The 25,566-nt window shown below is 45.9% G+C and overlaps 1 protein-coding gene and 1 non-coding gene across 6 annotated transcripts in view; both read right to left on the bottom strand.

Moving 5' to 3' along the window:
* Positions 1–25,566, bottom strand: part of fgf13a (fibroblast growth factor 13a) — a 756,986-nt gene that overhangs the window by 197,447 nt on the left and 533,973 nt on the right. The gene's annotated exons all lie outside the window — the stretch shown is intronic.
* On the bottom strand, positions 1,639–1,741 carry LOC140496130 (U6 spliceosomal RNA). Its single transcript, XR_011964175.1, has one exon. It is a non-coding gene; the product is annotated as a U6 spliceosomal RNA (small nuclear RNA).

Below are 25,566 nucleotides of genomic sequence, written 5' to 3'. Positions count from 1 at the left end.
CAACATAGCCCTGACTCTGTCACAAATGCATTATCAGACAACACAGAAACAAAGAAGATAGGAGTAGGAGGAGGCCATTCGGCCCTTCAAACCTGCCCTGCCATTCATCACGATCATGGCTGATTGTCCAACTCAATAGCCTAATCCTGCTTTCTCCCCAGAACCTTTGACCCCATTCACCCCCAAGTGCTATATCTAGCTGCCTTTTGAATATATTCAATGTTTTGGCATCAACTCCTTCCTGTGGTAATGAAGTTCCCAGGCTCCCCACTCTCTGGGTGAAGAAATGTCTCCTCATCTCCGTCCTAAATGGTCCATCCTGAATTCTCAGACTGTGCCCCCTAGTTCTGGACACACCCACCATCAGGAACATCCTTCCTGCATCTACCTGTCTAGTCCTGTTAGAATGTTATAATTCTCTGTGGGATCCCCACGCTCACTCATCTGAACTCCAGTGTAAACAATCCTAACCTAGTTAATCGCTTCTCATACATCGAAATCAGCCTGGGAAACTTTCACTGCACTCCCTTAGAGCAAGACTGTGGCACCGGGGTAGTGTCCATAACCTGGACCAAGAGGCCTGGGTTCAAGTCCTATCTGCTCCAGGGGTGTGTAGTAACATCTCTGAACAGGTTGATTAGAAAATTAGGTTAAACTTTTTAAAAGTTGACACTGAAACTGACACTAATGAGAGATTAGGACAAGGAACAAAATTATTGGTCAACATCACAGGTTTTAGTGATTATCTTAAAGAAAGATGACACTTTATTGAGTGACTGAGTGAAAAAGCAACATGAGAAAGATGAAGAGGGAGCATTGCCTGGTGTAGTTGCCAGCTCTCCCTCTCAGGCCCAATCTGTTGGACTATCTCTAAATGGTAACTCAATCATACGCTGAAGCTTGGGGCAGCTGCCGCCAAGGCGCGGTGGGGAAAGACCACCGTGTAACATCTGCCTACCTAAAGAAAAACAGGGGGCCCGCGCAGTCATTTGGGCTCTGCTGACGCCTCAGCTCAAAATGTAATCGTACAGACCTGTAAATAGGAATGATTACTCTGTTTCGGTATGCAAAGAAATGGAATGTTTACATATGTATGGCATATCCACCTGTACAGACCATCAAAGTATTTTATGAATAAAGTATATTTTTGAAATAAACAAAAATACCGGCTGCCTACTAGTCCAACATGTCTCCTTGTTATTATCAAACAAAGGTGCTGCAAATCACAAACAAAAACAGAAATTCCTGGCAAAACTCTGCATGTCTGGCAGCATCCTGGGACAAAAAGCAGAGTTTTCATGATGCGTCAGTGAAATTGAAACTTTAGCTGTTTCTCTCAGCTCCCTCCACCACTCTCTGTGTTTGTCTCTTTGTGCTAGTCTTATCCCGTCTCCTTTACTGACAAACACAACATATAAACAGCAGGGTTTTGCTCAGACTCTACCAGCCACTAGTCAGACCACAGCTGGAAAACAGTAAGCAGTATTGGATCCCTTACCGAATGGGCATTGGAGGCAGTCCAGAGAAGGTTCACTCAGCTGCTTCCAGGTACGGAGGAACTGACTTATGAGGAGAGGTTGAGTAGATTGGGCTTGTACTCATTGAAATTTAGATTGAGAGGCGACCGTATTAAAACAGATAAGATTCATTATTTTCACAAGTTTGTGGGTCATGTCTCCACAGGGATCATGTTAATCTCCTCTGTATCATTCCAATTCTAGTCAGTTTGTTGAGAGGACTTGAGAGGTTGTTTCCCCTTCTGGGAGAGTCTAGCACCAGAAGTTAATATCGCTGAATAAGGGCTCACCTGTTTAGGACAGAGCTGGAGAGGAATTTCTCCTCTCAGAGGGGATTGAATCTGTGGAATTCTTTATCTAAGAGGGCTGTTGAGGCTGGATCATGAAGCATATTCAAGGCTGTGATAAACAGGTTTTTCACCACAAAGGGAAATAAGGGTTATGGGGAAAAGGCAGCCAAGTGGAATTGAGGATGACCAAATCAGCCATGATCACTTTGAACAGACTCGATGGGCTGAATGGCCTCAATCAGCTCTGATGTTTTATGGCCTTTAAGCGGTTTTCTTTCGGTTTTATTAAGACTCTTTGTTGATAGCACAAGGTTACGGATACCCTGGTTCTGTCTTTCATTCGCTGGCTGAGGATTCACCGTGGCAGCACCTCTGAAGGTGTGTTTTTCACTTTGCTTTAAAATGGAGCTTTGTAACTGGAGCTATTTATAGGAAGATGGGGAGTGGGAACAGTTACCAGGAGAGTTCCTGCTCTTTCTCCTCACAAGGAGACTGAGAGTTTGGTGCTTTCGCTTTACAAATCTGTTACAGTTGAAACTTTCAATCTGCGCCTTCAGCTTCCTATGACTGTACTGTGCCTTCAATCTATTTTAGAATATTTGCTCAACATTTACTTGAAGGATCAGAAATGTTTGTAAGCCCTGGGTAAGGACTTACTTCTGTTGCCACAGAAACACATTGCTCAGATTCCCACAGTCCCAGCTGGATAAAACCAACCTGCTCTGATTACTGCTTGTTATCTGCGGCTGGGAATCCACTGCCTTTTTTAAAATATCCAAATTGATATATATTTTTAAATAGAGTCATAGAGTCAAACAGCATGGCATCATGCCCCTTGGTCCAACTTGTCCATGCCACGATATCAGAATTTGATTCTCATTCATTTTCACATTGATCTTTGCAGATCTTTGCTCTGACTCGGTCTGAGATGGGAATGAATGCTATCAACCAGTCAGTGTTTCTATTAAACCAAATGAGCTGAGATCCATCTGCTTCATGTGTTCCCAATGACCCAATGCAACAACAATGCCCAATAGAAATTAATTTTTTATTCTTTCACAGGGCACGGGCATTGTTGGCTGGCCCAGTATATATTGCCCGTCCCTAGTTGCCCCTTAAGAAGGTGGTGGTGAGCTACCTTTTTGAGCCACTGCAGTCCACCTGCTGTAGATTAACCCACAATACCCTGAGGGGGGGAATTCCAGGATTCTGACCCAGCGTCACTGAAGGAATGGCGATGTATTTCCAAATCGGGATGGGGAGGGGCTTGGAGGGGAACTTGCCGGGGGGTGGTGTTCCCATGTATCTACTGCCCCTGTCTTTCAAGATATAATTGATAATAAGTTTGGAATGTGATGTCAAAAGAGCTTTGGTGAATGTCTGCAGTGCGTCTTGTAGATAGTGCACTCTGCTGCTACTGAGCGTCAGTGGTGGAGGGAGTGGATGGTTGTGAATGTGGTGTCAATCAAGTGGGGGCTGCTTTGTCCTGGATGGTGTCGAGCTTCTTGAGTGTTGTTGGAGCTGTCCCCATCCAGGCAACTAGGGAGTATTCCATCACACTCCATGTATCTGCTGTCCTTGTCCTTCTGGATGGACTTGGTTGCACACTTGGAAAGTTAAGTCTAAGGAAGCTCGGGGAATTTCTGCACTGCACTGGTTTCCCATGCTTAGAGTATAAATACATGAGTTTAGATCAGAGTGGTGCTGGAAAAGCACAGCAAGTCAGACAGTATCCGAGGAGCAGGAAAATCGACTTTCGGGCAAAAGTCTTTCATCAGGAATACAGGCAGGAAGCCTCCAGGGTGGAGAGATAAATGAGGAGGGGTGGGGGGGTGGGCTGGGGAGAAGGTAGCAAAGAATACAATTGGTGAATGGGAGTGGGGATGGAGGTGATAGGTCAGAGGGGAGGGTGGAGCAGATAGGTGGAAAGGAAGATAGGCAGGTAGGACAGGTCATGAGGGCGGGGCTGAGCTAGAAGGTTGGAACTAGGGTGAGGTGGGGGAAGGGGAAATTAGGAAACTGGTGAAGTCCACGTTGATGTCCTGGGGTTGAAGTGTTCCGAGGCAGAAGATGGGAGTTCTTCCTCCAAGCGTCAGGTGGTGAGGGAGCGGCGGTGAAGGAGGCCCAGGACCTGCATGTCCTTGGCAGAGTGGGAGTGGAAGTTGAAATGTTGGCCCACAGGGCAGTGGGGTTGATCAGTGCGGGTGTCCCAGAGATGTTCCCTAAAGCGCTCTGCGAGAAGGTATCCAGTCTCCCCAATGTAGAGGAGACTGCATCGGGAGCAACGGATACAATAAATGACATTGGTGGATGTGCAGGTAAAACTTTGGTGGATGTGGAAGGCTCCTTTGGGGCCTTGGATGGAGGTGAGGGAGGAGGTGTGGGCGCAGGGTTTGCAATTCCTGCGGTGGCAGGGGAGGGTGCCAGGACTGGAGGGTGGGTTGTGGGGTGGGCGTGGACCTGACCAGGTAGTCACGGAGGGAACGAACTTTGCAGAAGGTGGAAAGGGGTGGGGAGGGAAATATATCCCTGGTGGTGGGGTCTGTTTGGAGATGGTGGAATAAAGTACAGAAGGGGTACTTCATCAGAAATAGAGGCAGGAAGCATCCAGGGTGGAGAGATAAAAAGGGGTGGGGGGGGGGGGGGGTGGGAGGTGGGCGGGGGTGGGACTGGGGCTGGGGAGAAGGTAGCAAAGAGTACAATAGGTGAATGGGGGTGGGGATGGAGGTGATACGTCAGAGATACATGAACCAACCACTTTTCAACCAAGAGGGACCTGTCAGCTTCAGGAAGTTCAATAAGGGAAACCAGTCAAAAAAGCAAAAAGCCCCAAATTCAAGATCTATCTTGAATTCTTCACATTAATGTCTGGGGTAGTTGTTCCTTCAACAATTCCAACATGAAGAACACCTCAGCCAATCAGAAGCACCCTGACTGAGGTCCCAGTTGGCTGTACCAGCTCATAAAGCAAGTCTTTTGACATCAATTGATAATCGAAAGTCTTCAATGACACATGTATTTGCTGTCCGCAAACACTAGGGCCTATATTCAGGATGTTTTGCCAACACTGGAGGGACAACCCTTTAAGAGCTAAGATAAGGAGGAATAAAGAGGGTGGGGAATCTGTAGAACTCATTGCCACAGAGGGCTGTGGAGGCCAAGTCATTGAGTGTATTTAAGACAGAGATAGATAGGGTCTTGTTCAGTAAAGAGATCAATGGTTATGGGAAGAAGGCAGCAGAATGGGGTTAAGGAACTTACCAACCATGATCAAATGGCGGGGCAGACTCGATGGGCCAAATGGCCTAATTCTGTTCCTATGTCTTACAGTCCCCATTATAAACCGCTATGTCAACAGTCACAGTGTAGCTTCTATGGAAATTCTGGACACAGGGTGGCTCGATGCAGCTTTTACTGCTCCTTGTACCATAGAAAATAAATCAAAAACTGTGAAAACTGAAAAGAATAAAGATCGACTCCTCTGTTTTTCCAAATGATGTTTGAAATGCCTGAACAGCACTCGAGTCAGAAATCAGTGATTTAAAAGTTACTGATCAAATCTATTTCAAACACAGTCAGTCTCAGGTACAGTGAACAAAATAAAAACAAATCCACATTAGAATAGATCTTCATCTTTGGCAATTAATTTTAACATTTCAAGAGACAGCTCAATGGATGTGAGGATATGAATAGAGCAGGGAGAATATTTTCAGAGAAGGAGCATCATGTGCCTTCACTGTTCGAAGGTTTTAAAGTGATTCACTGGTTTATTGAGTGGAAAGGCAATGTTTGAATGTTCGTCCAATTTGCTTGTTACCAATGGATTGGATAAGGTCGATTTGTGCAGGAGTCCAAAACTAGGTGCGATAGATATAACAGCAATAAACCCAGTGGGGAATGCAGGAAAGAAAATCTCTCTCCAGTGTGTGGATGGAGTATGAAATACGCTCGCAGAAGGAAGGCTTGAAGCCAACAGAATAGAGGCATACAACTGTGAGAGAACTGAACCAGGCTATTCAGCCCCTTGAATCATTCAATAAGATGATCTGTGAGTTAACTCCAGAAACATGTTCAATAAGACTGACTTTCTGTGTAGATCCCTCCCTTTCGAATTGAGAAGTTATATTTTGTATTTTCCAGTCTCAGAGAACCTTTTGTGAATCAGGGGAATTTTGGAAAATTAACACATCTACAAAATGCATCTTCTTCCTCAATGGCAATCTCTTTCAAAACTGAAGGATGAAATCCATCTGGACATGGAGACTTGTTAGCCACAGTCAGACAGTCATAGTCATAGCACAGAAACAGACCCTTCGATCTAACCAGTCCATGCAGACCAGATATTCTGAATTTATCCAGTCCCATTTGCCAGTATTTGGTCCATTTCCCACTAAATCCTTTTTATTCATATACCAATCCAGATGTCTTTTAAATGTTATAATTGCACCAGTCTCCACCACTTCCTCTGGCAGCTCATTTCATACATGCACAACGTTCTGTGTTATCTTAGGTCCCTTTTAGATCTTTTCCTCTCACACTGCCCTGGGAAAAAGACCTTGGTCATCTTATTGCCCCTTACGATTTTATAAACCTTTACGAGGTCACCCCTTAGCCTCTGATGGTCCAGGGAAAATAGCCCTAGTCTATTCAGCCTCTCCCTGTAGCTTAAAACCTCTAACCCCAGCAATATTCTTCTAAATCGTTTCTGGGCATTTTCAAGTTTAACAACATCTTTCCCATAGTAGGGAGACAAGAATTGAACACAATATTCTAAAAGTGGTCTAACCAATGTCCTGTACAGCTGCAACATGATATCATAACTCCAATACTCAATGCACTGACCAATGAATGCAAGCATTCCAAACACCTTCTTCACTACCCTGTCTAGCTGTGAGTCCACTTTCAAGGAGCTATGAACTTGCACTCGTGTTCAACAACACTCCCCAGGACCTTACCATTAAGTGTATAAGTCCTGCCCTGATTTGCCTTTCCAAAAGGCAGCACCTCGCATTTACTTAAATTAAACTCTATCAGCCACTCCTCGGCCCATTGGCCCATCTGATCACGATCCCGTTGTACTCTGGCATGCCCTTCTTCACTGTCCATTACACCATCTATTTCAGTGTCATCTGCAATCTTACTAACTATACCTCCTATATTCACCCTAAAATCATTTATATAAATAACAAAAAGCAGTGGACCCAGCACCAATCCTTGTAGCACACCGCTGGTCACAGTCCTCCAGTCTGAACAGGAACCGTCTACCACCACTCTGTCTCCTACCATCGAGCCAATTTTGTATCCAGTTGGCTATTTCCCCTCAATTCCATGTGATTTAACCTAACTAGTGCACCAAGTGGAACCTTGTTGAATGCTTTCCTGAAGTCCATATATATGTCGACCACTCCGCCCTTACCAATCCTCTTTGTCACTTCTTCAAAAAACCCAAATCGAGTTAGTGAGACATGATTTCCCACAGAGTCATGCTGACTATCCCTAATCAGTACTTGCCTTTCCAAATGCATGTAAATCCTGTCCCTCAGAATCCCTTCCAACAAATTACCCACCACTGACATGCTCAGCAGTCAATAGCTCACTGGCTTTTCCGTATCACTTTTCTTAAATAATGTCACCAAATTAGCCAGTCTTCAATCTTCCAGCGCCTCATTTGTGGCTGTCAATGATACAATTATCTCAACTCCAAGAATTTGCCCAGTACCATATCCTGTGTTAATATCCTTCCAGCAGGTCAGGCAGCATCCAAGGAGCAGGAGAATTGATGCTTTGGGCATGAGCCCTTCATCAGGAATGAGGAAAGTGTGCCAAGCAAGATGGGATAAAAGGTAGGGAGGCTGGACTTGGGGGAGGGGCATTGGAAATGCGATAGGTGGAAGGAGGTTAAGGTGAGGGTGATAAGGTGAGGGTGATAGGCCGGAGTGGGGGTGTGGGCAGAGAGGTCAGGAAGAAGATTGCAGGTTAGGAAGGTGGTGCTGAGTTCGAGGGTTGGGGCTGAGACAAGGTGGGGGGAGGGGAAATGAGGAAACTGGAGAAATCTGAGTTCATCCCTTGTGGTTGGAGGGTTCCTGTCCTTGGTGGAGTGGGAGGGGGAGTTGAAGTGTTGAGCCACGGGGCGGTTGGGTTGGTTGGTGCGGGTGTCCCAGAGGTGTTCTCTGAAACGTTCCACAAGTAGGCGACCTGTCTCCCCAATATAGAGGAGGCCACATCGGTGCAGCGGATGCAATAGATGATGTGTGTGGAGGTGCAGGTGAATTTGTGGCGGATATGGAAGGATCCCTTGGGGCCTTGGAGGGAAGTGAGGGGGGAGGTGTGCGCGCATATTTTGCATTTCTTGCGGTTGCAGGGGAAGGTGAGGTATAGTTAGTAACCCCTGAGGAGATGAGGTTATAGATGGTCTGGGAGATGATGGTAGGAGGTGGGGTCATGGTCAGGGGGGATCTCCCATCCACCGCCTCCAACCTCATAGTCCCACAACCCCCCAACGCCCGTTTCTACCTCCTGCCCAAAATCCACAAACCTGACTATCCCGGCCGACCCATTGTCTCAGCCTGCTCCTGTCCCACCAAACTCATCTCTGCATACCTCGACACAGTCCTGTCCCCCTTAGTCCAAGAACTCCCCACCTACGTTCGGGACACCACCCTCCACCTCCTCCATGATTTTCGCTTCCCCGATCCCCAACGCCTTATCTTCACCATGGACATCCAGTCCCTGTACACCTCCATCCCCCATCACGAAGGACTCAAAGCCCTCCGCTGCTTCCTTTCCCGCCAAACCAACCAGTACCCTTCCACTGACACCCTCCTTTGACTGACTGAACTGGTACTCACTCTGAACAACTTCTCTTTCCAATCCTCCCACTTCCTCCAAACCAAAGGAGTAGCCCTGGGCACCCGCATGGGCCCCAGCTATGCCTGCCTCTTCGTAGGATATGTGGAACAGTCCATCTTCCGCAGCTACACTGGCACCACCCCCCACCTTTTTCTCCACTACCTTGATGACTGTATTGGCGCTGCCTCATGCTCCCATGAGGAGGTTGAACAATTCATCTACTTTACTAACATCTTCCACCCCGACCTCAAATTTACCTGGACCGTCTCAGATTCCTCCTCCCCTTCCTAGACCTCTCCATTTCTATCTCGGGCGACCGAATCGACACAGACATTTACCATAAACCGACTGACTCCCACAGCTACCTAAACTACACCTCCTCCCACCCTGCCCCCAGTAAAAACGCCATCCCATATTCCCAATTCCTTCGTCTCCACCGCATCTGCTCCCAGGAGGACCAGTTCCAATACCAAACAACCCAGATGGCCTCCTTCTTCAAAGACTGCAATTTACCCCCAGACGTGGTCGACGATGCGCTCCACCACATCTCCTCCACTTACCACACCTCCGCCCTTGAGCCCCGCCCCTCCAATCGCCACCAGGACAGAACCCCACTGGTCCTCACCTACCACCCACCAACCTCCATATACATCATATCATCCGTCGTCATTTCCGCCACCTCCAAACGGACCCCACTACCAGGGATGTATTTCACTCCCCTCCCCTATCAGCATTCTGAAAAGACCACTCCCTCCGTGACTCCCTCGTCAGGTCCACACCCCCCACCAACCCAACCTCCACTCCCGGCACCTTCCCCTGCAACCGCAAGAAATGCAAAACTTGCGCCCACACCTCCCCCCTTACTTCCCTCCAAGGCCCCAAGGGATATTTCTGTGTATAATGCAGAAGTTGCAGGATCAGTTCATTCCAAAAAGGAAGAAAGATCCCAGGAGGAGGCAAGGGTGGCCGTGGCTGACGAGAGAAGTTAAGAAACATATAAAGTTAAAAGAGAAAAAGTCTAACATAGCAAAGATAAGTGGGAAAATGGAGGACTGGGAAGCTTTTAACGAACAACAGAGGATTACTAAGAAGGAAATACACAGAGGATAAATGAGGTACGAAGGTAAACTGGCTAATAATATAACGGAGGATAGTAAAAGTTTTTTAGGTATGTGAAAGGCAAAAAAATGGTTAAGGCTAAAATTGGGCCCTTGCAGACAGAAACAGGGGAATATATTACGGGGAACAAAGAAATGGCAGAAGAATTGAATTGGTACTTCAGATCTGTGTTCACTGGGGAAGACACAAGCAATCTCCCTGAGGTAACAGTGGCTGAAGGACCTGAACTAAAGGGAATTTATATTTGCCAGGAATTGGTGTTGGAGAGACTGTTAGGTCTGAAGGTAGATAAGTCCCCGGGGCCTGATGGTCTACATCCCAGGGTACTGAAGAAGGTGGCTCGAGAAATCGTGGATGCGTTGGTGATTATTTTCAAGACTTCAATAGATTCGGGATCAGTTCCTGCGGATTGGAGGGTGGCTAGTGTTGTACCACTTTTTAAGAAAGGTGGGAGAGAGAAAGCAGGAAATTATAGACCAGTTAGTCTGACCTCAGTGGTGGGAAAGATGCTGGAGTCTATTATAAAGGATGAAATTACGGCACATCTGGATAGTAGTAACAGGATAGGACAGAGTCAGCATGGATTTATGAAGGGGAAATCATGCTTGACTAATTTTCTGGAATTTTTTGAGGATGTAACTCTGAAGATGGACAAGGGAGATCCAGTAGATGTAGTGTACCTGGACTTTCAGAAAGCTTTTGATAAAGTCCCACATAGGAGGCTAGTGAGCAAAATTAGGGCGCATGGTATTGAGGGCAAAGTACTAACTTGGATTGAAAGTTGGTTGGCTGATAGGAAACAAAGAGTAGTGATAAACGGCTCCATTTCGGAATGGCAGGCAGTGACCAGTAGGGTACAGCAGGGATCAGTGCTGGGACCGCAGCTTTTTACGATACATATTAATGATATAGAAGATGGTATTAGCAATAACATTAGCAAATTTGCTGATGATACTAAGCTGGGTGGCAGGGTAAAATGTGATGAGGATGTTAGGAGATTACAAGGTGACCTGGACAGGTTAGGTGAGTGGTCAGATGCATGGCAGATGCAGTTTAATGTGGATAAATGTATGGTTATCCACTTTGGTGGCAAGAACAGGATTGCAGATTACTACCTAAATGGAATCAATTTAGGTAAAGGGGCAGTACAAAGCGATCTGGGTGTTCTTGTACACCAGTCAATGAAGGTAAGCATGCAGGTACAGCAGGTAGTGAAGAAGGCTAATAGCATGCTGGCCTTCATAACAAGAGGGATTGAGTATAGAAGCAAAGAGGTTCTTCTGCAGCTGTACAGGGCCCTTGTGACTCCACACCTGGAGTATTGTGTGCAGTTCTGGTCTCCAAATTTGAGGAAAGATATTCTGGCTATTCAGGGAGTGCAGCGTAGGTTCACGAGGTCAATTCCTGGAATGGCAGGATTACCTTACACTGAAAGACTGGAGCGACTGGGCTTGTATACCCTTGAGTTTAGAAGACTGAGAGGGGATCTGATTGAGACATATAAGATTATGAAAGGATTGGACACTCTGGAGGCAGGAAACATGTTTCCGCTGATGGGTGAGTGCCGAACCAGAGGACACAGCTTAAAAATACGGGGTAGACCATTTAGGACAGAGATGAGGAGAAACTTCTTCACCCAGAGAGTGGCGGCTGTGTGGAATGCTCTGCCCCAGAGGGCAATGGAGGCCCAGTCTCTGGATTCATTTAAGAAAGAGTTGGATAGAGCTCTCAAGGATAGTGGAATCAAGGGTTATGGGGATAAGGCAGGAACAGGATACTGATTAAGGATGGTCAGCCATGATCATATTGAATGATGGTGCAGGCTCAAAGGGCAGAATGGCCTACTCCTGCACCTATTGTCTATTGTCTATTATCTATTATCCTTCCATATCCGCCACAAATTCACCTGCACTTCCACACACATCATTTACTGCATCCGCTGCACCCGATGTGGCCTCCTCTATATCGGGGAGACAGGCTGCCTAATTGCCATCGCCAGACCATAGCAACACGACGGCTGGAGGAAGAGCGCCTCATCTTCCGCCTAGGAACCCTCCAACCACAAGGGATGAACTCAGATTTCTCCAGTTTCCTCATTTCCCCTCCCCCCACCTTGTCTCAGCCCCAACCTTCGAACTCAGCACCACCTTCCTAACCTGCAATCTTCTTCCTGACCTCTCTGCCCCCACCCCCACTCCGGCCTATCACCCTCACCTTATCACCCTCCACCTATCGCATTTCCAACGCCCCTCCCCCAAGTCCCTCCTCCCTACCTTTTATCTTAGCCTGCTTGCCACACTTTCCTCATTCCTGAAGAAGGGCTCATGCCCGAAATGTCGATTCTCCTGCTCCTTGGATGCTGCCTGACCTGCTGTGCTTTTCCAGCAACACATTTTCAGCTCTGATCTCCAGCATCTGCGGTCCTCACTTTCTCCTTAATATCCCTCCACTCTATCACCTCCTGATTTGTAGCTAATGTTTTAATTTTAAAAAAAATCTGGAGTGAAGACAGAAGCAGAATATTCGTTCATTTTATCTCCCATCTTTTTCTCATCTTTGACTGATTCCCCACTCTCATTCCCAAGAGAAGCAACACTCACTTTATGTACTCTTTTTCTTTTTAAATATCTCTATAACATTTACATTTCTACCTAGCTTATTCTCATACACTAAATTCTTACTCTTGATTATTCTTTTACTTATTCTCTCATTCTTTTACATTACGATCGATAATCTGACCATCTTTGCACAGTTATATGTTTTTTTTCCTCAAGTTTAATGCTTTCCCGAACTTTTTTAGTTAACCAGCAACCTCCATTTAGAACTTATGTTTGTAGAAGCAATATAATTTTTAGGAATATTCTGAAATATCCCCAGAGTGTAATGCCAGTGATTTCTTTTTGACCTATCCCTTAGCCTATTATTCCAGTCCAGTTTAGCTAACTGAGCTTTCATGCCCATATAGATGCTCTTATTTTAGTTTAAAATGCTAATCTTATGCCCACTCTTGTCCCTTTCAAACTTCAGATTCCCAGTTTTCTGCTTTTTTTTTGTCATGTGCAGCCCACTGTTAGTTGTGTCAAGTTTTATAATGAACCATTGCAGTGTGGAATGTCATCGGCATCCGTCAAACGATCTCTGTAATAGCATCAACACACCTCCTAAAATCAATGCAAAGGCACACACATTAGGTAATAGAAATGTCATGTGGGGGTATACGAGAATTAGACAAAGTCCAAATGAAAATAAAGCCCCTCACAAAACAGGAAGTGTTGGAAATACTGAGCAGCTCTGGCAACATCCATTAAAAATGAAATAGAGTTCATGTTTCCATTAATAGCCTTTCATCAGAACTAAGGCAAGTTAGAAACTTTAGTGAAAGGGGAACAGATGGAAAAAGAACAACATGGAATGCCTGTGATTGGGAGAAAGCAGGACAGCCTAAATAGTAAGCTTCAGTTTGTATTTATTTCAGATTTCCAGCACGTATCATATTTTGCCATTGTGTCCAATGTTTAATTATTGGTTACCCCTATTACCCTGGAAGAGTAAAGGACAGAAGGTATGACTGGTATCACATGTGGGTCAGAGTAAATAGAGGCAGCAGATTCCCATTCCCTGAAGGATATCCTTACGCCTGTTTGGTAGTTTAGGATCACAATTTATTCTGCTGGTATTTGGAATCATAATGACAGCAAACTTTGTTTTACCTAGCTTATCAACTGCCACGCTTGATAAACCAGCAAAAATCATATACCTTAAATACCAGGATGTGCAAGTATTTATACTGTAAATAAAGTGTAACATTAATGAGTATACCCCCACATTACATTTCTATTACTTAATGTGTGTGCTTTTGCATTGATTTTAGGAGGTATGTTGATGTTATTAGAGAGATCATTTGACGGATGCGGATGTCTTGTGGCTCCACTTGTTCAGGGTTTACTGCGGCTTTAGGTCCTTCTCGATTATCCAGAATATTTGATCAACCAGGTCTTATAGATTGCTGTATAGGATTCTAATCCAATACAGTAACCAATAGACTACCACAGCCAATTACCACTGAACCCTTCTCTAGACAGAACCAATACTGACATCCGAACTGTACTGAAAGGTGAGATAATTACTCTATGTCTATGCTCACAATGACTCCCCATCTACATGCTAACAGCAGAAGAGATGTGGAGTCTGGCCAGCACTAACAAAGCAGCATTTCTTGCACATCTCTCTATTTGCCCAAAGAGCATATAGTAGAACTGGAAGGATATTCAGGTCAGAGAAAGAGGTTTACTTTGTGTGAGTGTTGGTTTCAAACAAGAGTCTAACTAAGCCCTGGACCCTTTTTGGACTAGTGCACAGTGGAACTAACAGGATCCTGGCACAAACTGCAACCCTTCAGAGGGGAGATGCTAGCATAGTATTGAGGTCGAGCTTAGCTCTGAAAGTTCTTTATGAAGTAATTATGGTTTGTTGTTTTGACAGAACTTTACGTGCAGCAGTCACAATGTGATTCACGTTATGCCACCTCCACAGATTGATGGTTCTGGATAAACAAGTAAGTCCGATTCCCAGAGCAATTGCAGGTATTCCCTGAAAATCCTGGAATTGAGACGAGAATTAACAAAAAATGTTTGAGCTCTGCTGTCACAAAACACTCATTGCCTGAGCTACATAAGGATGGAATGACTGAAGTGGACTATCACAGAAACTGTCCCTCAGAAATAGAGGCTAAGAGGATCAGGCAGTTGTAGACACAATGGTTTGTGATGGGGCTATCAATGTAAAGGAACCATTGGCTGCGGAGCATCTAGCTTTTCAAACCTTTTCCACAATTCAATGAGGTCATGGCTGATTTGTGAGCTAACATCATATACCCCTTCTGTATCCCTTAATGCCCATAGCTAACGAAACTCTATCAATCTCAAATTTAAAATTATCAATTTGATCCAGTGTCAATTGCCAAGTTTTAAAAGATTCTTCAGTGGAATGTGGGGGTTGCTGGTAAAGCCAGAATTAGCTGCCTATCCCAAACTGCCCCTAAACTCAGGCAGTAACTGGAAGAAGTTCTGAAAAGGATAACTCGGGAGATGCTGCATTTCTCCAGAAATTTCTGCGTTCAATCTGTATTTTCAGCGTCTGCAGTTCTTTTTTATATACTAATCTGGCATGGTCTGATTAGTGGACTGATGGGAGAAAGACGTACACCACCTTGTTACTGTAGGAGAGGCAGCATGTTCCCAAACACCCCATTTTTCCAACAGCTCTCAATAACTGAATGGGGGTTAAATTTATTTTGTTAGTAATTCATTCACAAAGTTTATTCCCAGCCCTAAGTGTTAGCCACATTGCTATAGATCTGGAGTCACATTTCAGCCAGGCCAGGTAGGTATGGCAGTTTCTTTCCCTCAAGGACATCTGTGAATCACATGGGGTTCTTTCCCAACAATGGTCAATAGCCTCTTAAGCCCAGATTTTTATTGAATTCAAATCCACCATCTGCTACGGTAGGATTTGAACCCAGGTCCCCAGAACATTACTGGGGTCTCTGAACAAAGAGCTGAGCACTAATACACGAGGCCATTGCCCCCCCTACAGCTAACCCAGCTGTTACCCTACACATGCCATATACTATTTGGTTTGGATAGTTGGGTAGGAGGGCAAAGGCTACTTTCTTTTTCAGAAGTGCTTACATTGGTGGATGAGAGCAGTTACCATCAATGAAGGGTGTCCCTTTTACCCTGCTACTGAGGCCATTCCTGAGATGATAGCACACCCCTTCCTTTCTACTCTTATATTCCTTAAAACTCTCCCTGTCATTCCCACTTTTCCAGACTACACCTTAAGGTGCCAAATGCCTGCATTCAAAACACCTGTAATTCGAACATACAACATTACAGTGCAGGACAGGCCCTTAGACTCTCGATGTTGCACCGACCTGTGGAACCAATCTGAAACCCATCTAACCTATACTATTCCATTTTCATCCATATGTTCATCCAATATCCATTTAAATGCCCTTGAAGTTGGCGAGTCTACAACTGTTGCAGGCAGTACATTCCACGCCCCAACTACTCTCTGAGTAAATAAGCTTCCTCCGAAAACTGTCTATATCTAACACCCCACAATTTAAAACTATGTCCCCTTGTGTAAGCCATCACCATCAGAGGAAAAAGGCTGTCACTGTCCACCCTATCAAACCCTCTGATTATCTTATACATCTCAATTAAGTCACCTCTCAACCTTCTTCTCTCATGTCCCTAAGCCTTTCCACATAAGACCTTCCCTCCATATCAGGCAACATCCTAATAAATCTCCTCTGGACCCTTTCCAAAGCTTCCACATCCTTCCTATAATCGGTGACCAGAACTGTACATAATACTCCAAGTGCGGCTGCACCAGAGTTTTGTACAGCTGCAGCATGACCTCATGGCTCTGAAACTCATCCCTCTACCAATAAAAGCTAACACACCTAATGCTTTCTTAACAACACGATCAACTTGGGTGGCAACTTTTAAGGATCTATGTACCTGGACACCGAGATCTCTCTGCTCATCTATCCTACCAAGAATCTTTCCATTAGCCCAATACTCTGCATTCCTGTTACTGCTTCCAAAGTGAATCACCTCACACTTTTCCACATTAAACTCCATTTGCCACCTCTCAGCCCAGCTCTGCAGCTTATCCATGTCCCACTGTAACCTGCAACATCCCTCGGCACAATCCACAACTCCACCGACCTTCCTGTTACCAGCAAATTTACTAACCCATCCATCTACACCCTCATCCAGGTCGTTTATAAAAATGACAAACAGCATTGTCCCAAAACAGATCCTTGCGGTACACCACTAGTAACTGAACTCCAGGATGAAATTTTCCCTCGGATGCTGCCTGACCTGCTGTGCTTTTTCAGCACCACACTCTAAACTCTATTTCCCATCAACCACCACCCTGTGTCTTCTTTCAGCTAGCCAATTTCTGATCCAAATCGCTAAATAACCCTCAATCCCATGCCTCTGTATTTTGTGCAATAGCCTACCGTGGGGAACCTTATCAAACACTTTACTGAAATCTATATATATATATATATATATATATATATCACATCAACCACTTTACTCTCATCTACATGAATTACTTCTACCCAACGAGGCGTCCTGTTTGGGCCTTGGTGCTGTCTCAGCTGTGGCCACTATAGGAGTCCCTGGTGCTCCTTCTGGGATTTGGATTTTTCCCTTAGTCAGCAATGGAGATCTCATTGTGAGCCACTTAGCTCCACTGTGGGGACCTGATTGTGAGAGGTTGAGCTCCACCGTGGGGACCTGTGTGATGTTGAGCTCCACCGTGGGGACCTGACTGTAAGAGGTTGAGCTCCACCGTGGGGACCTGACTGTGAGAGGTTGAGCTCCACCTGGGGACCTGACTGTGAGAGGTTGAGCTCCACCATGGGGACCTGACTGTGAGAGGTTGAGCTCCGCCGTGGGGACCTGTGAGAGGTTGAGCTCTGCCGTGGGGACCTGTGCGATGTTGAGCTCCACCGTGGGGACCTGACTGTGAGAGGTTGAGCTTCGCTGTGGGGACCTGTGAGAGGTTGAGCTCTGCCGTGGGGACCTGTGTGATGTTGAACTCCACCGTGGGGACCTGTGAGATGTTGAGCTCCACCGTGGGGACCTGTGAGATGTTGAGCTCCACCGTGGGGACCTGACTGTGAGATATTCATCTCAGTTACGGCTCTGCGGTGTTAGACTTATCCCGGCTGGTTGGCAAGCTGCCGACTTTGTTTCCAGATGTCTGTCCCCTACCCGCTGTATCTTTCCACCGGGAGAGTTTAGCGATACTGCTGCCTCAGCTGATGAGTGGTACAATGTCAGGGGCTGAGCTGAACGATGGTGCAGAAATGAGAAAAAGGGAAGTTTTAACCATGGTACTGGTGTGAGGTTGGAAGCTGCTCCCAGGATGAACAGCGTTGTGAACAGCCTGGTTCACCTGTAGGTCATGGCCAAGGGGAGTGATAGAGTCAGTCGCAGCAAACTGGAGGAAATGTGACCAAAGTCAATGGCTCTGTCAACTGCAACAAACTTCACTTACACCTGAAACCACAGTAACACTTCCTAACCATCGCACGGTGAGTATTCCAGAAAAGCACAATGACTGGAGGATAGATGTAAATGTATTTCTGATGTTTTTATAGCAGATTTTTAAGGGAATCCAGATTTATGCTGGAGACTGGGTTGGGATAGCTGGTCGGCATGGACAAGTTGGACCAAAGGGTCTGTTTCCATGCTGTACATCTCTATGACTCAACAACTCTATGACTGACAGCAAAACCACCATCAAACCAACTGTGATTTTTTGAATGGTTGAGCAGGCTTGAAGGGGCTGATTGGCCTCCTCCTGCTCCTACATATTATGTTTGATTGATGAGAATACAGCAAATTCTAGCATCTTCCAGCAATCACAGCTCAAGGTGTGATCAACAGGGAAATTAATCAATGACCTTCATACTGACTGGGAGACTGGGAGATGTAACAATTCAAATGAGTCATTGCAAACAACTGCTACTACAAAAGTTTTGAAAAGACTTCTGGCAAAGATGCTAATGTTCTGTGCACTAACATTCAAGCATTCAGTTTCAGACCTTGAACATCCCTTGTTTATGCGCAGGCAGGAACCATGATCCAAATTCGTGCTACTAACATTCTCCACTGTGCCTTTGTCTAAATCACTGAGACAAACAGGGGACTCAAAAGCAGCCTCTGGCAATTATGAAAGACATCTCTGGTTAATTACATAGGCTACTCAAGCAAGTAGGTTTCGCTGTGTCAAATAACTTTACAAGTGGAAATGATGACAAGATCCAATCCCATTAATTTTGTTGGAACACATTGGCAACTGAATTAGTTAAAAGGATTTTTTTGTTGGTATTAATGCTGAATCTTCTCCAATTTAATCCACCTCTATTGAATGCAGTCTATTCAAGACTATCAATAACCAGTTGTCATGAAAAGTCTCTATGGGCAATATGGGAGAATGGTCTTTGTTCCCTGGAGACTGCTGAGCTTGTTGGGGACCAGCAGCATGTGGAAGCATTTCCAAGCGTGTTCCTTTATTATTAACAGAGTTACTTCACAAAACAAATCTTTCTCATTGGCAACTGTTGCAGAATGTTCCAGAAAGCAGTAATGATCAGAGTGAGACGTTGTGGCTGGACGTATAAACAGACCTCAGAGAAAAAAGATGCTTTCAGATCTCCAGCATCTGCAATTCTTTGTTTTACATCAAAGCAAAAGGGCTTCAGTGTAAACAGCTAAATTCAGGATCCACTCAGATTTGACATGGTGTCCCTCAGGAGGAGGGAATATTCCTGTTGCAGGTTGGATCAGGACTTCACTCCAGATTTACTCCACACAGCAAAGCAGAGAGCTCGTTTACACCGCGCTCCCCCCCCATCACCCCACCCCTGAGAGGGGGTTAACCTGTCATGTGAACTCGTCCCTACACAGCCTCTCACACTGTGGGGAGCTTTTGGGTCTCCTGCTAGCTGCAGTGAGTCACGTGGCAAAACATGGATTGGTTTCCAATGGGAAGGCATTCTCTTGGAAGTGGATCAAGTGCTGTAGCAGGAGATACAGGTAAGGGGAGGTGTAGGAAGTCTGGAGGGAGCTCACTGCCTGAAAGGGTGGGAGAGGCAGAAACCATCATTATCATTGAAGAAGTATTTAAATGAGCATTTGTGATGCCAATGCAAACAGGGATATGAGCCAAATGCTGGAAAATGGGATTAGAATAATTAGGTGATTGTTTTTGACCAGTGTAGAATCAATGGGCCAAACAGCCTTCTTCTGTGCTGTCGACCCCTATGTATCAGCGGCTCGGCATCCCATTCTCTGTCAACAAGCCAGCTGGACAACAAAGACAAACAAAGAGGGTGATTTACCGGTTTGGATCAGAAATTGGTTAGCTGGAAGAAAACAGTGGGTGGCGGTTGATGGGAAATATTCATCCTGGAGTTCAGTTACTAGTGGTGCATTGCAAGGATCTGTTTTGGGTCCACTGCTGTTTGTCATTTTTATAACTGACCTGGATGAGGGTGTAGCAGGCAGGGTTAGTAAATTAGTGGATGACACTAAGGTTGGTAGAGTTGTGGATAGTGCCGAAAGATGTAGCAGATTACAGTGGGGCAGAGATAAGCTGCCGAGCTGGGCTGAGAGGTGGCAAATGGAATTTAATGTGGAAAAGTGTGAGGTGAATCACTTTGGAAGGAATAGCAGGAATGCTGAGTACTGGGCTAATGGTAAGATTCTTAGTAGTGTGGATGAACAGAGAGATCTCGGTGTTCATGTACACAGATCCCTCAAAGTTGCCACCCAGGTTGATAGGGTTGTTACGAACGCAAACCATATGTCGCTTTTATTGGTAGAGGGATTGAGTTCTGGAACCATGAGGTCATGTTGCAGCTGTACAAAACTCTGGTGCGGCCGCACTTGGCATATTGCATATAGTCCTGGTCACCGCATTATAAGAAGGATGTGGAAGCTTTGGAAAGGGTTCAGAGGAGATTTACCAGGATGTTGCCTGGTATGGAGGGAAGGTCTTATGAGGAAAGGCTGAGGGACTTGAGGCTGTTTTCATTAGAGAGAAGAAGGTTGAGAGGTGACTTAATAGAGACATACAAGATATCAGAGGGTTAGATAGGGTGGACAGGGAGAGCCTTTTTCCTCGGACAGTGATGGCTAGCATGAGGGGACATAGCTTTAAATTGGGGGGTGATAGATATAGGACAGATATCAGAGGTAGTTTCTTTACTCAGAGAATAGTAGGGACATGGGACGCACTGCCTGCAACAGTAATAGACTCGCCAACTTTCAGGGTGTTAAATGATCATTGGATAAACATACGAGAATGGATTGGTATAGTTTAGATGGGCTTTGAGCACAACATTGAGAGCCGAAGGGCCTGTTCTGCGCTGTAATGTTCGATGTTCTATGTTCCATGACCAGAGTATTCTTTCTGCTTAAAGGTGGAACTTTCAGGAAGTCGAGGATTATAGGGAGCAGACAAGAAAATGGAGATCAATAATAAGTCATCCATGATCTTACTGAATGACTGAGTCGGCTCAAGGGCTAAATGGCCAAATCCTGTTCCTATTTCTTCTGGTCTTATAAGATCATTGTATTTAGGGTGATTTTATGAACCATTGACTGGAGTATTTCTCTAGGATGGGGCCCAATTTTCTATCGAACCAACTGCCCAACCAAGTGCCGGGTAATAACCAGAGACATTTCAGCTCTGAGCAAGAGATATCAGTGATCAGGAGGATCCACACCTGGAGCATCTCAGCAGAGCAGGCTGACTCTTCCAGAGGGAATCCTATGGACAGCATGTTGGAGCTGATTACCAAGAATGGATGGACTGTACATTGTAACCAAGGGAACATTGCAAAAGAGAATCAACTGGTCAAGAAACAAGCATCTTTGTCATGGATCTGAACACGATCGTCAGGCAAGAGTACCCTGAAACAACATTCTGCGAATACCCTGGAGCTGAGCTCCTCACCCAGCACTGGGTAATACCCTGGAGCTGAGCTCCTGACCCAGCGCTGGGTAATACCTTGGAGCTGAGCTCCTCACCCAGCACTGGGTAATACCCTGGAGCTGAGCTCCTGACCCAGCGCTGGGTAATACCCTGGAGCTGAGCTCCTGACCCAGCACTGGGTAATACCCTGGAGCTGAGCTCCTCACCCAGCACTGGGTAATACCCTGGAGCTGAGCTCCTCACCCAGCACTGGGTAATACCCTGGAGCTGAGCTCCTGACCCAGCGCTGGGTAATACCCTGGAGCTGAGCTCCTCACCCAGCACTGGGTAATACCCTGGAGCTGAGCTCCTGACCCAGCGCTGGGTAATACCCTGGAGCTGAGCTCCTGACCCAGCGCTGGGTAATACCCTGGAGCTGAGCTCCTCACCCAGCACTGGGTAATACCCTGGAGCTGAGCTCCTGACCCAGCGCTGGGTAATACCCTGGAGCTGAGCTCCTCACCCAGCACTGGGTAATACCCTGGAGCTGAGCTCCTGACCCAGCGCTGGGTAATACCCTGGAGCTGAGCTCCTCACCCAGCACTGGGTAATACCCTGGAGCTGAGCTCCTGACCCAGCGCTGGGTAATACCCTGGAGCTGAGCTCCTGACCCAGCGCTGGGTAATACCCTGGAGCTGAGCTCCTCACCCAGCACTGGGTAATACCCTGGAGCTGAGCTCCTGACCCAGCGCTGGGTAATACCCTGGAGCTGAGCTCCTCACCCAGCACTGGGTAATACCCTGGAGCTGAGCTCCTGACCCAGCGCTGGGTAATACCCTGGAGCTGAGCTCCTGACCCAGCGCTGGGTAATACCCTGGAGCTGAGCTCCTCACCCAGCACTGGGTAATACTCTGGAGCTGAGCTCCTCACCCAGCACTGGGTAATACTCTGGAGCTGAGCTCCTCACCCAGCACTGGGTAATACCCTGGAGCTGAGCTCCTGACCCAGCGCTGGGTAATACCCTGGAGCTGAGCTCCCCACCCAGCGCTGGGTAATACCCTGGAGCTGAGCTCCTGACACAGCACAGGATGGATGTGTTGTCCCAGTCGAAGTGGTGTCCTTCCTTCTCTGCATGTAAGGATACTAGTGAGAGAGGGTCATGTCGCTTTGTGGCTAGTTGGTGTTCATGTATCCTGCTGGCTAGTTTTCTGCCCGTTCGTCCAATCTAGTATTTGTTACAGTTCTTGCAAAGTGTTTTGTAAATAATATTAGCTTTGCTCATTCTCTGTATCGGGTCTTTCAAGTTAATTAGCTGCTGTTTTAGTGTGTTGGTGGGTTTGTGGGCTACCATGATGCCAAGGGGTCTGAGTAGTCTGGCAGTCATTTCTGAGATGTCTTTGATGTCGGGGAGAATGGCCAGGGTTTCTGGGTGCATTTTATCTGCTTGTTTGGGTTTGTTGCTGAGAAATCTGTGGACTGTGTTCATTGGGTATCCATTCTTTTTGAATACACTGTACAGGTGATTTTCTTCTGCTCTTCGTAGTTCCTCTGTGCTGCAGTGTGTGTTGGCTCATTGAAATAATGTTCTGATGCAGCTTTGTTTGTGGATGTTGGAATGATTGCTTCCAACATTATTCCAACATACCACCACACACTGCAGCACAGAGGAACTACGCAGAGCAGAGGAAAATCACCTATACCGTGTATTCAAAAAGAACGGGTACCCAATGAACACAGTCTGCAGATTTCTCAGCGACAAATCCAAACAAGCAGACATAATGCATCCAGAAACCCTGGCCACTCTCCCCTACATCAAAGATATTTCGGAAATGACTGCCAGACTACTCAGACCCCTTGGCATCATGGTAGCCCACAAACCCACCAACACACTAAAACAGCAGCTAATGAACTTGAAAGACCCGATACAGAGAATGAGCAAAACTAACGTCATTTACAAAATACCGTGCAAGGACTGTAACAAACACTACATTGGACAAACAGGCAGAAAACTAGCCACCAGGATACATGAACATTAACTAGCCACAAAGCGACATGACCCTCTCTCACTAGTATCCTTACATATGGATAAGGAAGGACACCACTTCAACTGGGACCACACATCCATCCTAGGACAAGCCAAACAGAGACACGCACGAGAATTCCTAGAAGCATGGCATTCCAACTGGAACTCTATCAACAAACACATCGAATTAGACCCGATCTACCACACCCTGAGAAAAAGAACAGGAAAGGATATCACCACAGGATATGACATCACCAACCTAAAGAAACCCAAGCATATAAATAGAAAGCAGGAAATATCACCAGTGCTTCAGCCGGAGGCCACTGAAGATGTTACCTAGTATGGTGACGAAACGTCTGGAAATGAACCTTCTAGCTCAGTGAGCAAACCTGCATCCAGAGCTCCTAATCCGGCAATGGGTAACATAAGACCATAAGACATAGGAGTGGAAGTAAGGCCATTTGGCCCATCGAGTCCACTCCGCCATTTAATCATGGCTGATGGGCATTTCAACTCCACTTACCCACATTCTCCCCTTAGCCCTTAATTCCTTGTGACATCAAGAATTTATCAATCTCTGCCTTGAAGACATTTAGCGTCCCGGACTCCACTGCACTCTGCGGCAATGAATTCCACAGTCCCACCACTCTCTGGCTGAAGAAATGTCTCCACATTTCTGTTCTGAATTGACCCCCTCTAGTTCTAAGGCTATACCCACGTGTCCTAGTCTCCTCACCTAATGGAAACAATTTCTTAGCATCCACCCTTTCCAAGCCATGTATTATCTTGTAAGTTTATATTAGATCTCCCCTTAATCTTCTAAACTCCAATGAATACAATCCCAGGATCCTCAACCATTCCTCGGATGTTAGACCAACCATACCAGGATCATCCGTGTGAATCTCCACTGGACACACTCCAGTGCCAGTATGTCCCTCCTGTGGGGCCCAAAACTGGACACAGTACTCCAAATGGGGCCTAACCAGAGCTTTATAAAGTCTCAGTAGCATAATGGTGCTTTTATATTCCAACCCTCTTGAGATAAATGACAACATTGCATTCGCTTTCTTAATCACGGACTCAATCTGCATGTTGACCTTTAGAGAATCCTCGACTAGCACTCCCAGATCCCTCTGTACTTTGGCTTTATGAATTTTCTCACTGTTTAGAAAGTAGTCCATGCTTGTATTCTTTTTTCCAAAGTGCAAGACCTCGCATTTGCTCACGTTGAATTCCATCAGCCATTTCCTGGACCACTCTCCCAAACTATATAGATCCTTCTGCAGCCTCCCCACTTCCTCAGAACCACCTGCCTGTCCACCTAACTTTGAATCATCGGCAAACTTCGCTAGAATGCCCCCAGTCCCTTCATCCAGATCATTAATATATAACATGAACAGCTGTGGCCCCAACACTGAACCCTACAGGACACCGCTCGTCACAGGCTGCCATTCCAAAAAAGAACCTTTTATCCCAACTCTCTGCCTTCTGTCAGACAGCCAATCCTCAATCCATCCCAGTAGCTCACTTCGAATACCATGGGCCCTCACCTTACTCAGCAGCCTCCCATGTGGCACCTTATCAAATGCCTTTTGGAAGTCTAGATAGACCACATCCACTGGGTTTCCCTGCTCTAACCTACTTGTCACCTCTGCAAAGAATTCTAACAGGTTTGTCAGGCATGACCTCCCCTTACTAAATCCATGTTGACTTCCCCTAATCTGACCCTGATCTTCCAAGAATTTAGAAACCTTATCCTTAATGATGGATTCGAGAACTTTACCAACAACTAATGTTAGGCTAATTGGCCTATAATTTTCCATCTTTTGTCTTGATCCTTTCTTGAACAAGGGGGTTACAACAGCGATCTTCCAATCATCGGGGACTTTCCCTGACATCCAGTGACTTTTGAAAGATCTCAACCAACGCCTCCACTATTTCCTCAGCCACCTCCCTCAGAACTCTAGGATGTAGCCCATTGGGGCCAGGAGATTTATCAATTTTAAGACCTTTTAGCTTTTCTAGCATTATCTCTTTTGTAATGGCAACCAGACTCAACTCAGCCCCCTGGCTCCCTTTAATTGTTGGGATATTACCCATGTCTTCCACTGTGAAGACTGATGCAAAGTACTTATTAAGTTCTCCTACTATTTCCTTATCTCCCATCACTCGGCTTCCAGCATCAGTTTGAAGTGGCCCAATGTCTACTTTTGCCTGTCGTTTGTTTCTTATGTATTGAAAGAAACTTTTACTACCA

Source organism: Chiloscyllium punctatum, chromosome 25 (assembly GCF_047496795.1).
Source record: "Chiloscyllium punctatum isolate Juve2018m chromosome 25, sChiPun1.3, whole genome shotgun sequence".
Taxonomy (NCBI): Eukaryota; Metazoa; Chordata; class Chondrichthyes; order Orectolobiformes; family Hemiscylliidae; genus Chiloscyllium; species Chiloscyllium punctatum.
This window is presented reverse-complemented; position numbering and strand designations above follow the sequence as displayed.